This window comes from Rattus norvegicus, chromosome Y, assembly GCF_036323735.1.
Source record: "Rattus norvegicus strain BN/NHsdMcwi chromosome Y, GRCr8, whole genome shotgun sequence".
NCBI classification, from domain to species: Eukaryota; Metazoa; Chordata; class Mammalia; order Rodentia; family Muridae; genus Rattus; species Rattus norvegicus.
Genome location: NC_086040.1, coordinates 30892703 through 30911201, shown reverse-complemented (window position 1 = coordinate 30911201; position 18499 = coordinate 30892703). Strand labels below are relative to the sequence as shown.

General features: G+C 40.8%; 2 long non-coding RNA genes across 2 annotated transcripts in view; one reads left to right on the top strand and one right to left on the bottom strand.

The window, feature by feature from the left end:
- The window catches only part of LOC134484429 (uncharacterized), an 84291-nt gene extending 75362 nt beyond the window's left edge, over window positions 1-8929 (bottom strand). The window contains exon 1 of the long non-coding RNA XR_010061889.1: window positions 8719-8929. This is a non-coding gene — a long non-coding RNA (uncharacterized LOC134484429). The remainder of the gene's footprint in view (window positions 1-8718) is intronic.
- Window positions 1-18499, top strand: part of LOC134484354 (uncharacterized) — an 853788-nt gene that overhangs the window by 146298 nt on the left and 688991 nt on the right. The gene's annotated exons all lie outside the window — the stretch shown is intronic.

Genomic DNA, 18499 nt, shown 5'->3' with positions numbered 1-18499 from the left:
GTAGGATTCATTGGATTATTATTATCTTTCCATATTCTTTTAGGCCTGGTTTTTGATTGATTATATGATCAATTTTAGAAAAAGTGCCATGAAGTGGTGAGAAGTTATATCCTTTTGTTTTATGATAGAATGTTCTAAAATATCTGTTAAGTCCATTTGGTTTATAACTTCTGTTAATCTGTCTATGTCTCTGTTTAATTTCTGTTTCCCTGATCGGTCTAATGATGAGAGTAGGGCGTTGAAATCTCCTGCTATTATTATTTGCGGTGCCATATGTTCTTTGAGCTTTAGTAAGGTTTCTTTTATGTATGTAGGTGCCTTTGTATTTGGAGCATAGATATTTATTATTTAGAGTTCATCTTGGTGGATTTTTCCTTTGATGAATATGAAGTGTCCTTCCTTATGATTTTTAATGACTTTTGGTTGAAAGTAGATTTTATATGATATTAGAATCGCTACTCCAGCTTGCTTCTTCAGACAATTTGCTTGGAAAGTATTTATCCAGCCTTTTACTCTAAGGTAGTGTCTGTCTTTGTCTCTGAAGTGTGTTTCCTGTAGTTCAAAACGCTGGGTCCTCATTACATATCAAGTTTGTCAATCTGTGTATTTTTAGTGGAAAATTGTGTCCATTGAAGTTGAGAGATATTAAGGATTAGTGATGGAAACTTTCTCTTATTTTCATATTGAAGGTTAGTTTACGTTTGTGTGCTTCTCTTTGTTTTGTTGTGAAAAGATTAATTTCTTGCTTTATCTATGATTTTACCTGACTCCTTGTATTGGGGTTTGCCAGTTAGTTTCCTTTCTCTTACTCGATATGTAAAAATATATTGTGTAAATTTGGTTTTGTCATGGAATATCTTGGTTTCTCCAGCTATGTTAATTGAGAGTTTTGCTAGATACAGTAACCTGGGCTGGCCTTTATGTTCTCTTAGTGTTTGTATGACATCTGTCCAAGATCTTCTGGGTTTCATAGTCTCTGGTGAGAATTCTGGTGGAATTCTGACAGCTTTGCCTTTATATGTTATTTAACCTTTCCCTTTACTGCTTTTAATATTTATATTTCTTTTGTGAATTTGGTGTTTTGACTTTTATGTGATTGGATTATTTCCTTTTCCATTCCAGTCTATTTGGAGTTCGAGTTCGGTAGGCTTTGTGTACGTTTATGGACATCTCTTACTTTAGATTATGGAAGTTTTCTTTTATAATTTTGTTGAAGATATTACTGTCCCTTGATGTTGGCAGTCTTCACTCTCTTCCATCCTGTTATCTTTAGGTTTTATCTTCTCATTGTGTCCTGGATTTCCTGTATGTTTTGGGCTAGGAGTTTTTTTCGGTTTTACATTATCTTTGACAGTTGTGTCAATGTTTTCTATGGAATCTTCTGCTCATTAGATTATGTGTGCTATCTCTTTTATACTGTTGGTGATTCTAACATCTGTGACTCCTGGTCTCTGTCCTAGGTTTTCCATCTTCAGGGTTGTCTTCTTCTGTGTTTCTTTATTGTTTCTATATCCATTTTTAATTCCGGGACGGTTTTGTTCATTTCCTTCTCCTGTTTTGTTGTTTTCCCAGTAGTTCTTAAGGTACCTTTTTGTTCCCTCTTTATGGGATTCTACCTGTTTACTTCTGTATTTTTTTACTGTCCTGTATTTTCTTACGGAAGTTGTTTATGAACTTCTTAACATCCCCCATGGTTATGATAAAATGTGAACTTAAATCTAGATCTTGCTTCTCTGGTGTGTTTGGATATCCAGTGTTTGCTTTTGTGGGAGATTTGGGCTCTGAATGAGCCTAAGTAGTCTAGATTACTGTTGTTTGAGTTCCTGTTCTTGCCTCTAGCCATCAGGTTGTCTCTAGAGTTAGCTTGTCTTGCTCTTTATGACAGTGGCTTGACAGTCCTGTATGCTCGTGTGTCAGGACGGCTGTAAACCTGTTTTCCTGATTTCTTTTAGCCAGTTATGGGAACAGAGTATTCTGCTCTCAGCCGAGTAGTTTCTCCTGTCCACTGGCTTTCAGCTCTCCCTGTGGGCAGGAACCAGAAGGAAATTCACATACTTCTCCTAGGTCCTTCTGTGCGGGTGGGGGCACAGAAGGCACAAGGTGTTTCCCTCTTGAGACAGGAATTTGGGGATAGAATAGTATCCTCTGGTTTCCCAGGAGTGTCCGCTCCTCTGAAAGTATAGTTCCCCCACCCTCTGGATTTGTGTGCAGTGAGCTATTCATCCAGTTCATTTCAGATCCAGGCACAGTCTGGGACATGGTGCTCCTACAGTTTTACTCCTCTATATTCCTGGGTCCAGTAGCACTATGCTCTTTTGTCTGGGGCCAGAGATGTGGGTAACAGTGGGAAGACATGGGAGCCTCTTTTCCTTGTAGGCTCAGTATTGTGCACAATACTGGATAATCAGCTCTCTCTCCCACAGCGTCTAGGAGCAGGGAGCTCTGGGCCGGGATGACGAGTTTCAGGAGAAAGCTAGAAACTGGAAGTGCCTGGTCCCAGAAGAGTTCTGCCTTTGCTTGTTCTGAGTCCACCAGTCAGGTCACTTAGAGCAGAAAAGTTGGATTTACCACTGGTCTCAGGCCAGAAGTCATTCCACAGCTGACTTTCAGCTCTCTATGAGAGCCACAAGCAGAAATGTCCTACCCCTACCGCTCCTAGGTCCCTATGCACAGGAGGCCCAGTTGGAGCTAGGTGGTTTTCAGGGGTTTCCACCCCTCTGATGCTCTAAGTCTTCCAATCCCATGAGATTTGGGTGTAGGATGCATTTGGACTAAACCAGATAAAGATGCAGTTTGGACTGCAGGGCTCCTGTACCTTGACTCCTACTATATTCATGTATCCAGAGGCACTGTGCAGTTTCCTCTTGGGCTAGGGATGTCGGCACAGGTGGACAGAAGTGGCAGTCTCTCCTTCCCTGAGGTCCCAGTATTGCCCACTCTTCTGGGTGATCAGCTCTCTGTCACACAGAGATTCCAGAGGAGTTTCAAATGTTCATTCCCTATCCTGTAGGTCTCTAATCATTCCAATTCTCCTCCAAAGTGTGATGGACAAGAACCCTCTGGTCAAGGGGAGGTACAACAGGCCCCATCAGAAAAAGAGGGCTGCAAAACTACTTCTCTTAAAGGTAATCTCAGTGATTATTCATATTCCACAAATGGATTAATACATGCCCCCTCTCCACCGGAGACTTTAATACCATTGATAGCTGCCAAAGCAGGGCAGAGAGCTATGTCCAATCCGAAAGACAGTCAAAGATGTCCCCAATCTACATCAAAGTGCCTAATGCAATCTGCTTAGGGTAAAGCGAATTTTAAACCTGATTCTGCTGAAAAAGGGGGTTTCAGAACTTCCCTATTAAACCAAGAGGAACTTAAAAGCCCTCCACTATTAAAAATGAATTAAATCATCACTTATGGTCCAGAGTGACAAAATGCAGTCACAAATCCCAAAGTGAAACTCAAAACGCACATACCAGCCCAAGCAGAGACAAAACTTTCTGCATGTACAACATTAGATCAAGGACCATTGACAATTTCAGAAGGGGCTCTTCAGTGTTCCATACCCAAGCAAGATGTGGTAGAAAATTCTAAGTCCACCAAAGGAACTCTTGTGCCTTCAGCATATAAAAAATATGATCTAGCACCCTCACCATCTCCCCCAGTACTTACAATGTCACTATACAACAGAGAATTATTCAAATATCCTCTACCACCGAAAAGGTCCCTCCTGACTTGTCATCAGGCCCAAAAGAACCAAGTTTATCACAACCCACAGTCAATGAGCCATGCAGACTCCATATTTATACAAAGTGCAGAGAAGATACAACACCCCCTACCTCCTCAAGGGACTCTAGGTCATTCTGTCCTGTAAGGAGAGGCTCCAAATTTTTCCACATATACAGCAGAGATGCTAGCATTTCCCAAAACTTAGCAGAATTCTCTGAGTAGTACTCTATCTCTTAAAGAGACTGTGAGAGAAGAAACATCTACAAAAGGAGTTCTACCCACAGCCACATATGTAGAAATGGCTTGCCGATGTGACACATGTACAAAAGATGTTCTAGGACATATTCCATCTGTAGAGAAGGTTATGGATTCAACCATATATGAACCAGGAGTGGGGGAACATGATAACGAAATACCAGTGTCTATACCATCCTCAACAGCTGAGGAAAGGGATTGCTTGGATTGCATTTGTGCAAAAGAATGGATATGAGTTCTGCTAACTTCACAGGTGTCTATACGAACTTCTTAATCTCCTCAAGCTCAGCCAACATCCACAAACACAAAAGACGCTACAGACTCTTCCAAATATTCCCAAAGGGTATCCAGTCCTTCTTTATACCCACAAGCAGACCCAGAACATCTGCAAAATACTTCTAAGGCTCTGGATTTTACCTTATCTCCTGAAGGTGCCTTCGAAGCCGTTTTGCCTATCAAGCAGGCTAGGGAACCTGACACTTCTATATGAAAGTCTGATTCCATTTCTCCCGCAGAAGAAAATTTTCTTGGAACTTCCACAATTACACAACGATGTGTAGAAACATCCTTATCTGCTCATGAGGCTCCCAGATCTTTCACATATGTCCATGATGCTCTAGAAGAAGTCACATCTTCAGAGGTAGCTCTAATACCTAACCACCATTCTGATGTCACAGTCAGGATTTCTACACATATACATGATACATTAAGACCTTCCTCATCTGAGAAGGATGTCTGAGGATCTACTGCACCTGAACAGCATGCTTTACAACTATCCCTGTCTACCCAAGTAGATTTATATCACATGTGCACACTGGGAAGAAATAGATTGCATTCTCCCTCTACCATAGTGGACCATAAGCATCCAGTCTCTAGAAACACAGGGTTAAGATTTGATCCTTCGGATGGAGTCTTGAGAACTTTCTCCTCTGAAGAAGACAGTTGTGAATTGGGATATTGTGTCATCTTCTGGAAACAAAGAGACACCAAAAGATACAACTACTCCTCAGGTGAGTCCCACACATTCTCCATCTGTCCATAGGCCCTTTGAATTTTCCAAAAATGACGAAGGAATTTTGGAAAGTTGCCAATCCTTACAAGGGCATACTGGACATTCCATATTGTCCCAAGGTGCTCAAGAAACTCACTTTTCTACCAAAAAGCATGTTCACCGTCTGCCCAGGGTTTCAGGGAATTTCTTCACACTGCTCTAGGGCTCCAGTAAGTGTTGTCCATGCTCAAAGTGATTTGTCATTGTGCAAATTAGACTTCAAAATTACAAAAGCTTTTTTTTATATTTTCAAAGGTCTGAGGGAAAGTCCACATCGAAAAATATCTTTTAGACCTTGTGCCATCAGCCCAAGTATATCAGAAATATTCCATGTCTTCTAAAGCATCCAAAAATCAATCTGGCTTAGCAGTCTTCCTGGGAAACATTTACCATCAGCCGTACAATCCCCAGGACCAATGAAATAAAAAAGGGGTATCTAGAAACTTTACCATCTGCCCAAAGGTCTTTAGAATGTTCAGCAACTTCTCCAAGATCACAGTTAAACCAGAGATCAAAAAAACTAAAGCCATCTTCCCAGGGTGTTTTCCCAAGAACCACATGTTTCTTTTTTCTTTTATACCAAGACAAAAGACCAGCTTCCTTCTCCCCATCTCTGATCTCTTAATCCTGTTTGTTCACCCTCCCAAATGGCTCTTTACTCTGAATTAGAGGCCAATTAGTAAACCATAGATATATGGAAGGAATATCTGAGAGACAATTGCTGATGAAGCAACACTTGTTACGTCACAGAAGAAGCTAGGGCTCTCCAGGATACAAGGGGTTTTTCATGGAGGGCCTAATGATGATGTCACTGAGAACTGCCATGGCCTACCTGCTAAACAGCTTTCCTTACATTGACCAGTTTCAAGTGTGCCCTTTCCAGTAGTGTCCCCTTTGACACAGGGTAAAACTTCACATGCTACATCTCTCTAAAGCTAGAGATTTCTCTGCTTCATTAGTGGTCACATGCTCTGAATGGAGAAAGTTAGGCAAGGGCTTAGCATGGGTAGAAAATATCTAGGAACAAGGAGTGAAGGAGATTCTTCTGGAGATTAATTTCATTCCCACGTCCAATCCTGTGAAATACAATTCAAATCACTAGGTTTTCTCAGTTTCCCATGTGCCAATATTTTCCCTACAGACCTTTAATTTACTGGATATTTTGATACATATTTTGATTGTACATTCATTGACAGGGGACATTCTATATATTCCTGCATGAGTACTCAAAAATTTCATTTTTCGAATTCCATTTTTTGCAATAAATTTGGTAAACAAACTTGACCCAGCTATAGCGTGAATATAACAGTGGAAATATTGTGTACTACTTCAAATGATCAACTCCCAAATCATTATAATATCCAAAGATTAACAGACATCAGTTAAGCAAAGACAACAATGACTATAGAATGCAGTTCTATAGTTCTATTACATATCTTTTCTCTAATATCTATTTTCCTGTATTCCCAGGGCAAGACATGAGAGTTTTTCAGTCCAAACGTCAGTTTCAGGGGGATGTGCAGCAAAATGTATTGCTTGAGGTCCAGTGAAACCTCAACTTCAGCAGGTTCATAAGAACAGGAAGGAATCTATTTGGCATTGTCATTTGTGGATCCTATATTCTTGACCTAATTGCACAGAATCCATGTAAATATTCCACTAAAATTCATAGTTGTAGGAGCCATTTTATATATATATATATAAAATCAGGCACCAAAACTGGATAAGATTGATGAAGCTAAAATGTGCATTCTGCCAATAAACAGTTATAGATCTTTCATTAGAGAGACAGCCAGAGCATGTCAAATACAGAAGTGATTGCTAGTGGCAAACCAGATAACTGAAAAAAGACCCCTTGTTTGTAGATGTTGAGAAAGGATTTCAAGAACTGAATGGACTTTCAACCAAATAAGAAAAACAAGTTCAACTAACCTGAGCTTTCTGGTACTAAACCAATATTCAAAGACTGTTTATAGACAGACTTATGGCTCCAACTGCATATGTGGCAGAGTATGGTGATTTTGGGCATCAGTGATAGGATAAGCCCTTGGTTCTCCCTAGTTTTTATTGCTAGTTCAAGGGAATGTCAAGGCTCAGTAAAGGCGTTATAGAAGAAGGGTAAGAAGACCAGTTAGGAATCTTATGGAAAAGAAACTGGGAAAGAAAATAACATTTGAAATGTAAATATAGAAATACCCATTTAAAAATGCTATAAAATTTGCTAAAAAAATAAAAAAAAAAAAATTAAAGAAAGAAAAGAAAAGAAAATTAGCAGCTAATCAGACCTATTGGCTCAGTAATCCAAATGGTCCCTATCAGGGAATTATAGTCAGAATAATACTAGTGGAAAGTCTGAGGTGATGAAGTCCAAATTTGGAGCAATTCTCTCTCTCAAATACCAGTATCAGAACATACTGCTCTATAAGTATCCAAATAATTGAGTAATTTCCTCTGAGCTGAGGATACAATACATGTTTTTTACTTCTTCCTTAGGACCATTTTCTTCTGGGCAGAAAGAATAAAAACGATGAGTTCTAAGGAAAAGAACAGTGTCCTTCACAACACCTGGCCTTTTGGATAAAGATATTAATGATATAAACTCTCTGACTTCCAGGAACCATTAGAAGCAGGGAAGTCAGTATGCTTCTGAGAGGCTCCAGCACCTGAATCCCGTATGTGGAGGGCTAAGGTCATGTCTGTGTCTCAAGTGAATATACTCAACTCCTACCAAGGACTGAGATTTCCCATAATCCATGCATATCTTCCTTTTTTTATACCAAGACAGAAGGCCAGCTTTCTTTTCCACACCTCTGATTTCTTCATCCTCTTTGTCCTCCCTCCTCAATGGCCCTTTACACTGAATTAGCAGCCAATTAGTAAACCCTATATGTACTGAAGGAATATTGGAGAGGTACATTGAATAGATTCAAGAATGTGATTTGCAGGTGTGTCTCCTATGACACAGTGGAAACCTGTACGTACTACAAACTTCATCTCTCCAAGTCTAGATACTTCTCTTTCCTGTATTAGTGTTTACATGGTCTGAATGGAGACAGTTATTCAGGGGCTTGGCATGAGTAGAAAACATCTAGGAACATAGGATGGAGGAGATTCTTCTGGATCATAATTCTATTACCAGGTCCATTCCTGTGATATACAGTTCAGTTTCCTAGGTTTTCTTTGTTTCCCAAAAACCTGTATTTACCCTACAGACCTTTAATTGAGTGTATATTGTATTTCATTTTCTATTTGAACATTCCTTGATTGGGGAATTTATATATATATATATATATATATATATATATATATATATATATATATATGTATGTATATATATTCTGGAATATATATATATATATTCATGTGTGTGTGTATATATTCTGGAATATATATATATATATATATATATATATATATATATATATATATATATATATATATTCCAGAATGTGTTATCAAATAATCTGTTTTCCAATTCCATTTTTTTCATTGATTTTGGCAACAATGTGGGTCTAGCAATAGAATGAATATAACAATGTAAATATTGTCTACCTACTTCGAATGATAAACTCCCAAATGCTTATTTTATCCAAAAAATAGCAGATATCAATAAAACAAAGGACAACATTGACTATAGAATGTGGTTCTATTTCCAATTAAGTATCAGTTCTCTCATATCTACCTACCTGTGTTCCCACCATGATTATTTCTTCAGGCCATACATCATACTTAGGAGGATGGGCAGTGAGAGGAATGGCTTGAGGTCCAGTTAAACATCAACCTCAATAGGTTCCTAAGAACAGGAGTGAGATTATTTGCCATTGTCATTTGTGGATTCTACATTCTTTAGCTAGTTGCGCACAATCCATGCTAAAATTCTACCTAACCTCATTGCTGTAGGAGACACCAAACATATATATATATATATATATATATATATATATATATATATATATATATATATTTGAATATATATATATTCAAAACTAGATATGAGTGATGAAGCTATGAAGTGCATTCTGCCAGGTACCGGATATAGCTCCTTCCTAAGAGAGACAGCTAGAGCATATCAAATACAGAAGTGAATGCTAGTGGCAAACTAGTTTACTGACAACTGATATGTTGTTGGTAGATTTTGAGAAGGGATTACAAATGCTGTGAAAGTGAGGGTTCTGAGGGTACCTGGAAGAGAATGTGGGACAAAGGACCAAAGAAGGATGCCAAGACAAGAGTCTGAAAAAGGCGTCAATTTTATTTTTCTCCAAGGCTGAATTTATACCATAAGAGGGTTAACAGAGGGAGGTGGAACTAAGAAACATTTACGCAGGGCAAAACACATGATTTGTTTGGTCACGGATTGATGTTGAAAGGATGGTACAGAGTTTACAGGTTTGTCATATTATTAATCAGCAGGACAACATTACCATATTTTTATTTTCTTGACCACCAGATTTGTATTAGTCTTCTGCAGCTGACTGGGGATTTTCCATGAACCCAGTCATACTTAATACTAATCATAATAATAACATCTACAATGGAGGGCTCCAAGGCAATTGCAACCAACATCTCCAATTTACATATATTCAAATGTAAAAGTGACCAGTGCCCATGCATGTACTGGAATGCACCCCTTGGAAACTGCGTCTGTCTAACTTGGGGTGTTATTTGTCACATGGCCAAGAGAATCTTGTAGCTAGGGCCCATCATGGGATAAGGCAGCAGCTAATGTCGGCCCTCCTGTCTTAGGCCATTTATTCATGAATATATCATTCTCTATCCATCAATGACTGTCCAGCTCTGCACGCAGGGGTGAGAATTTTTTGGTTTTTCAGCAAAGGCATCAGGACAGTAGGCAAAAAAGAATGATGGCCTCATTTGACTGAGGAACAAAAATGTCCTTCCCTGGACTGGGATGGAGATTTGTAGGTGAACATGACCCTCATCAAAGCATCGTCGATAGTTAGCCTATGATAATATAAGTGAATAGGTTTTGTTGTTATATTATCTCCCTGTTACTTAACAAGGATGATAAATGATTAAATGTCCAAGGGCCAAAATATATAAGCAAAAGACAAGGAGATAAATAGGTATCCCATGCATGTCCAATAAGGAATAAGCAAACCCCAAATAATTAATGTACAGCATCATTAACTGAAAAATAAATAATGTGTTGATACATAGAAGGAAAAATAGCATGCTGATTGACATTTTTTAAAGTCTCAAAATAAATCAAATAGACAATACAATTTGGGTTCCTGCAACAATCATAATTGCATTATCCAAAAAGTCAAATCCTATGAATGGTATTGCATTTTTGAAGAATACATAATTTAGCTGTCCTGGAGTGGGTGTTAGGTTTCTCATTCTTCTTGAAGCGATGCAGTTCTTTGAGGAAGCAGGTCCTTTGAGTGGAATGCAGGCTGTAGATGAAGTCGCGTGTACCTTACGCCATGTTAAGTGCCTCGCTGGGCTCCTTCTTTGGATCTTTTTGCCCAAAAGCAGGTCAGTAAGAATGCACTGTATCTTTTAACAATTTTAAAGTAATTATAATCTCTGTATCAACCTCTGATTGAAACGTTCTAAGACCCCAAGTATATCAATTTAATATTTAGGGGAATGTACCATCCCTTGTTTTAAAATTAGTACCTTCAGAATGTGAATCTGGGACATCCATATTAGCAGGATGGGATATATTTAAGTCAAATTACACAGTGTCTTGGGTGATAAAATTCTTAAGAACAGCGGTGAGGTGCCAGGCAAGAATGCTAGGGGGTGACATGGTGAGAGCACGTGGAACAACCAGATAGGTGACAAATAGCATTCAGTCATACAGCTAAATGGGCCAGCTTTCTTGGGGCAAAAAGGCCAGCCCATAATCAGGCACAAGCTTTGTGCCTGTGAAACAAAAATGAGAGCAGAGTGGCAGCTGGTTTGTTACCGGCTGTCTCTCTGGACTTTGATTGTCCTGAGCTCAGCTCAGCTCATTAGAGTCAGCTCAGTGGCTCTGCCTATCAAGAGACCCAGCCTCTGAAGGACACTAGGCTTCCAGTAAGAATTAATAACAAAAGGATAGAGAGATGGTTAAGAACTGAGTGCTAGATGCCAAGTGGCTGATAAAATAATTGTATGGTTCGTCTACTTTAAGGGGGAAATTTCTTCCAGGCTGTCATACATGCTAGATGACCTTGCGCCAAAAGACCAGGAGAAAATAGCATTTGAGAATTGAAGGGGGGCTTGCCCAGGGGGTGTTATCCGATTGAAGCCTCAGATATCATAGAGTAAACTATAGTTACAGGCAATTGGTTTTAAGGACGCTTTCGGCTACCATTCCTGAGGCATTGGTCACAATTGTGTTGGGTTTCCGGACTCTTACAACCAATAAATAGATTACTAACATTGGAGTACTGATCTTTAATAGAAGTATAGCCCTCCAAGGACTGCAGTTGTAGCCGTTCACCAAGCCGCCTCACTGAGTTAGAGGGCCATGAAAAAGAAAACATTGATCCTGACCGTGGCCACAGCCTCCAGTTGGTGTAAGCTGAAGAGCCGGTGCTAAGACTTTCTCCTCTTGTCATCCTAGAGTAAAGCCTTTTCTGTCTGGCACAAAGAAGTTCCTCACAGTCTGCTGCAGACTCTTTCTGAAACTATTTTCGGGACTACCCTGATTCCCAACCTGGGGCATTTTGACCACAGGGGCAAGAACTGACTGCTGCAGGAATAGGATCAGAGGCACTGTGTATGTCAATGATGACTAACAAGGAAGGTGACTTAATGCTGAAGACCAACTCCTCACTTGCAATAGGGCCAGCAGATAAGGCAGGTTCCCTGGCAGAAAACAATTTCTCTCAAGCAAATTATTTCCAAGTTAAGCACCAAGTAGACCAAGTAAAACTTCTTGAGAAAGAAAGCAAACAGTTCCATGATTTCAAACACTATCATCAGTCCAAGTCCAAAAATGAAACAACAGCCAAAAAAGACACTCGACAATACCAAAGAAAAAAACTAGACAAACAAGACCAAGAAAAAGCATTCTATAAGTGAATTCCACAGATGCCCATTACCTTCAATACCTGGCCCAAAATGCAGCTTAACCTTAGCTGTTTCTGGGATGAGGCAGAACATCTGATCCCACCTCCCAATGTGACTCTAGAGTGTCCTCTATATACCTTTCTCCTCCTAGAGCATCCTCTCTGGCCTGTGACAACAAGCAAGTCGACCTGTCACAGCCATAAGCCCCTTACAGGACCAATAGCGACCACCAAGTGGACTCTAAAACTTCTCCAGTTGGGACTCAAAGCCTTCAGACAGCAGGGGCATACAACACAAGTCAGCATGAAACAAAGGCGAAACATGACACAGAGACAAAACAGAAAGTAACACAGAACACAAAACACAGACTTGCTCAAGCTTACCTCTGATCTCTTAACCAATTGTGGTCTGGAGGGAGCACAGTCCCTGTGATGCACCAAAGTGCTTTAAGACCCCATAGCCCTATTCTTTGTGTCCTGAATGACTCTCTGTGTCCTGTCACAAAAGATGAGAGTAGAATGCTTGTCCCATCACTCAGCAATAGCTCTGGGAAGGGGTTGGGGTGGGAGCCAAAGGTCCAAGAAGGAGCAAAGTCTTCCACAAACAAAGAAGACAGACCAGCCTATTAATAGGGAAAGACTTTCTCCTCCAGGACACCTTCAAAGAGCCGCAACTTGGGTGCCTTTTGTAAGTGAGAGATGAGAGGGTGCCTGGAATAGAATTGGGACAAGGGTTCTTGGGACAAATAATGACGTTAAGACAGGAGTCTGACCAGGGCGGCAATTTTATTTTCCTCCAAGGCTGAATTTATACCATAACAGGGGTAACAGAGGGCAGGGAAAAGTAAGAAACATTTACCCAGGACCAACATACAATACTGGTGTGGTCAGGTAATAAGGTGATGTTCACAAAGTATCAGAAATGTCACAGGTTTGTCATATTATTAGTCAGCAGGACAACTTTAAAATAGTATTATTTTTTCTTTACCACCAAATGTGTATTACTATTTTGCAGCTTGGTGGGGATTTTCCATGAAAATAGTGATAGTAAATTCTAACCATAATAATATCATCAACAGTGGAGGGCATCAAGAGTGTCGCTCCAAACAGAACTGAAGGGGCTTTCAACTACATAAGAAAAACAATGCCAAAGAACCAGAGATTTCTGGTACTAACCCAATATTTTGTGCATGGACAGAATTATGGCTCCAACTGCATATGTAACAGAGGATGACCCTGTTGGGCACCAATAGAAGGAGAAGCCCTTGGTCTTTCCAGGTTTGACTCCCAGTTCAAGGGAATGTCAAGGTGCAGTATGGGAGGTTATAGAAGAAGGGGAGAGGGGTCAGATAGGGCTCATATTGACAGGAAACTGGGAAAGAAAATAACATTTGACATGTAAATATAGAAATATCCAATTAAATAAGCAATGAATTTTGCCAAAAAATAAAAAAAAATGGAAGAAGTAAAAGAAACTGCTACCTAATCTCACCTATTGAAATCTAAAGGGTTACTGTAAGGGAATGGTAATCAGAGTAATACTAGTGAAAGACAGATGATGAAATCTCAACTAGAAGCACTTCTCTCTCCCAGATATCAGTGTCAGACACAAACTGCAATATAGGTATCCAAACCATGGAGGAGTTTTCTCTGAGCTAGGGACACAATTCCTGTCTCTCCCTTTTTCCTTAGGACCTTTTTCTTCTTTTCAAAAAGAGTAAAGTCCATGAGCTCTCAGGAAATCAACTGTGCCCTTCCCAACCCTTGGCTTTGGGAATAAAGAAGTTAATGATATAAACTCTCTGACTTCCAGGAACCATAAGAACAGGGAAGTCCAGATGCTTCTGAGAGGCTCACAGCTCTTGATTCCCATATGTGGAAGGGTCAGATCAAGGCTTTCTGTTCAGGGAACACACTAAACACCTACCCATGATTCACTGAGCTCTCCAGTGGACCATGTATTTCTTCCTTTTTTATACCATGACAGAAGGGCAGCTTCCTTCTCCTCATCTCGGATCCTTTCATCCTCTTTGCTCTCCCTAAAAAATGGCTGTTTACTCTGAATTAAAGGCCAGTTACAAACCCTAGATGTACTGAAGGAATATCTGAGAAGCAGGTGGTGTCACAACAACACTTCTGACCTCACAGAAGGAGCTAGGGCTCTCCAGGTTACAAGAGATTTTTCGGGAAGGACCTAATGATGATGATGTCACTGAGAACCTCCATGTCCTACCTGCTGAACAGCTTTCCTTATATTGACCAGTTTCAAGAGTGCCTTTTCCAGGAGAGTCTCTTGTGACACAGTGGAAACCTTTACATACTCCATCTCTCTAAATCTAGAGAATTGTCTTGTCTTCATTAGTGGTTACATGCTACTACCCAAAGACTATACATGAACTAACCCGGGACTCCAAAATCATTGGTATCACTGAATGCCTAGTAGTGGCACCAGTGGAAGGGGAAGACTTTGGTCCTCCCAAGACTAAACCCCCAGTGAAGGAAAGTAATATGGGGGTGGATCGGGTTAGGAACACCCCTATAGAAGCTGAGTGGGAAGAGCTAGGAAAATGTTAACCTATAACCTAGAAAGGGAATAACATTTGAAATGTAAATAATAAATTTGCAAGTTAATGAAAATAGAAGAAAAAAAACACTCCTTCTGGAAGAGGAGAACATATGATTTTCCGTTAAGGATCAATGGGAAGAATTTTGGACACCTGGACAAATGTCGAAAAACCCTATTGAATATTGGAAACATTTGGTTATTTCCGGAAAGTCCTGGGTGGATAGGAACATCTTGGGGAAAAATGGGAGATCCAAGTTCTCCATGTCTAGATAAGGAATGATGTTGGGAACCTGGAATGTGTGTGAATATTACCTGGCCCAGTTTGTCAGTAGAAGAGTCAGCAGAAGGTGGCCCAGGTACAGTGTGGTTTTCTCTGAAACTTTCACTGTTCTCTCTAGCACTGTGGTTTGTAGATGTTGCAGGCACTCTGGCTACCAACTCGTCAAAGTCCAGATTTTTTCAAACCCAGTAGACATAACCCGCTTTTTTTTTTCATCTTCCCAAGAATGGGCACTAAAGATGAGGCCACTCTTTTTTCTAGTAGCAGGATGTAAAGCAGATCTTCTGGTATCCCTGGTCAGTGTGTTACTCAGTGATCTGCTATCCTTGGTCAGTGGATTACTCATGCCCCAAGGAACCCTCAGAGGAAGTGGAACTGTCCATTTCTTGTTCTCAGTCAGTTACCTCTTGGGGTCTAGGGCCCTCTTACTGACTGAAGCCTTTATATGATCTTTGAGTTTCTGTAGGTTTTCTTTAACACGAGCATCAGATTTTTTGAATCTCTGGTCTTCATAGGGTTTTGGGCAACTGAACTTGTGCCGAGTCCATGTAAGTAGTCCTGGAGGTGCAAACTTGCTCGGGTCTCTGCTATTCAAGTGCTTCCCCCATTGAGGAATGATGTTGTAATCTGGTTCGGGGACACTGAAGGCAGTCTCAGGTGGCGGAGGCTGGGAACCCTTCAAGTGCTTCCCCCATTGGAGTCCGGTGTTATAATCTGCTTGGGGGGACACTGAAGGGGCTTCCAGGCTGTGGAGGCTGGGAAATCGGCAGTGCATGGTCAGAGGGTAAAGTCCCGGATGAGGCTCGCTGGCCTCTCTCCACACATCTGGCTGTTTAGTCGTTAAGAAAATTGAACAAGAAATCGTGAATGGGCTACTACCACGTAAGGGGCAGTGAATGTACTTGCCCAGAGGTGAGTCTTGGTGAACATCAGTTGAGCTGTATCCTTTGAGTATGGGTCTCTCTCCCGAGAACTGTGGACAAGTCCAGAAAGAAAAGCAGGGGAATCTCGAGTGAACCTTGATCTCAGGAAACAAAGTTGGATAGGGGCTGTCCTCGAGTTAGCACGGGGCAGTAGCGAGGTCTGCATGGACCAGTTGCGAGGTCTTCACCGGGCACTTGCGAAGTCTCCACGGGGAAGTCGCAAGGTCTGCATGGGGCAGTTGCGAGGTCTCCCAGGGGCAGTCTCGATGTCTGCACGGGGTAGTGACAAGGTCTGCTGGGGCAGTCACGAGGTCTGCGTGGGGCAATAGCGAGGTCTGCACGTTGCAGTCGCGAGGTCTGCACGGACCAGTCAGGAGCTGCCTCACTTGTCAGTATTTGTAGTAGCGGCGCGATCATCCAAGCTTTCTGATTGAGGAGGAACCCTATCGACTCTCTTCCTTTGAGTCCAGAGTGCTATCTGCTCTCTGTCAGGGGCCGAGATAAGGGATTCTGGAAGGAGCAACATGAATGGAAAGGGAAAGGGGTGCTTAGGACATTGTGCGGTCAAGCGAATATTACAACAGGATAAATCGCTCTAACTGGAGGCCATCAGTGTTGCAGTGATGTGTCTTGGAACATCATAAGCAAATGGGAAAGGCTGATCCAGACCCTTGCTCCTCAGAGACTGCAGGGACTAGAAAATCACTGGTTGACTGTGTTACGGAATGAACATGTGAGGATGTGAATAGAGCATAGAATGCATGGGATTGATATTAGAATTCCATGTGACTTCCAGGTGTTACTGTGATGCTTCTGCCTAGATGTATCACTATTTTTTCTTGTCCTAAAGCTCTTAATATTCTTTCCAATATGATAGTTTTGAAATATTGAGTATGCTACACAATGGAATGTATTTTTTCTAGTCACATGTATTGAAATTCTAAATGCCTCTTGATATCTTACGCAGTTGCCTGGCTAGAAATCCTGTGATGCTTTCAATACTGGTAAGCTGATTGAATACAACTGTTTCCATTACAAACTTTTCTTTTAAGTAATTCTTTTGGTGATCCCCAATTAGATTGTGCAAATGCCTCCCGCCTTTTACAGACATATCTACAATCACCCTTGCTTGGAGAAAGGAGTTAAGTGTCATGCCTTCTTTGAATGAAGAGAAAGATCTAAGGCTACACTCCTCAGAGAAACAAGCAATCAGGAACTGTAGGAAGAAATATGCATCTAGGGAACACTAAGTGTTCCAAGCTAACCTGAGCAGTAAAATAATGTATGGAAAATACCACTCTTAATAATAATAATAATAATTATTATTATTATTATTATTATTATTATTATTATTATTAACCATTGTATTTGTTTTCATTTCAAATATTAACCCGTTTCCAGATCCTGTTAATAAACTCCATCCACCACATACTCCTCCTCTTTGTTTCTAAGAGGGTGCCTCCCCAACTCTCCCAATCATTCTTGCCTCACCCATCTAGAATCACTGTTCTCTGAATTGTTCTTCTCTAGGACATCAAGCATCTAAAGGACCAAGTGCTTCCCTTTCCACTGATGTGAGTTGAGGCTGTTCTCTGCTACATATGTAGGGTACCAGACAATGTATATTCTATAGTTGGTGGTTAGAACCAGGGGTACTCTGAGGGGTCTGGTTAATTGAAATCATTGTTCTACCTCTAATTACAATCCCCTTCAGATTCTAAATCCCTTCCCCTACATCGTCCATTGGGATCTCTAGGTTCAGTTCAATGGTTGGCTTTCCTGGCAAAGCCTCTCAGAGAACAGGCATATCAGACTCCTGTTTGCAAGCACATCTCAGCAACAGCAACAGTGTCCGGTTTGTTGTCTGCAGATCTCTGGAAGGCCTTTCCTCCAGCCTCTGCTCCATTTTTGCCCCTGCCTTTTCATTAGACAGGGATAACTCTGCTTTAATAAGAGCTGGGTGACTGGTCCCATCCTTGCACTGGGGGCTATGTCTATCTACTGCAGGTGGTTTTTCAGGTTCAATATCACTGTTGTGTATGTTGGCTAATGTCATCACTGTTGGGTCCGGGGAACCTGTCGCATCCCTAGTACCTGGGACATTCTAGAGAGTACCCCCTTACTAGTGAGTACATGCTATGTGCCTTTATTTGTGATTGGGTTACTTCACTCAGGATGATATTTTCTGATTTCATCCTTTTGCCTATGAATTTCATGAAGTCATTCTATTTAACAGCTGAGTATCAAACCATTGTGTAAATGTACCACATTATATGAATCTGTTTCTATTTTGAGGGACATCTGGGTTCTTTCCAGCTTCTCTCTTTTATAAATAAGACTGCTATGACCATAGTGGAGCACGTGTCCTTGTTGTAGGTGGGAGCAAGTTTTGGGTATGTGCCATCGAATGGTACAGCTGGGTCCTCAGGTAGTAAATACTATGTTCAATTCTCTGCAGAACCTCCAGCCTGGTTTTCAGAGTGGTTTTAAGAGCTTGCACTATCAACAGTGACAGAGTGTTCCTTTCTCTCCACACCATTGCCAGAGTCTGTTGTCAACTGATTTTTTATCTTAGCCATTCTGACTGGTATGAGGTAGAATCTAAGGATTGTTTTAAATTGCTTTTCCCCAACGACTAAGGATGTTGAATATTAGTTTAGGTGCTTCTCA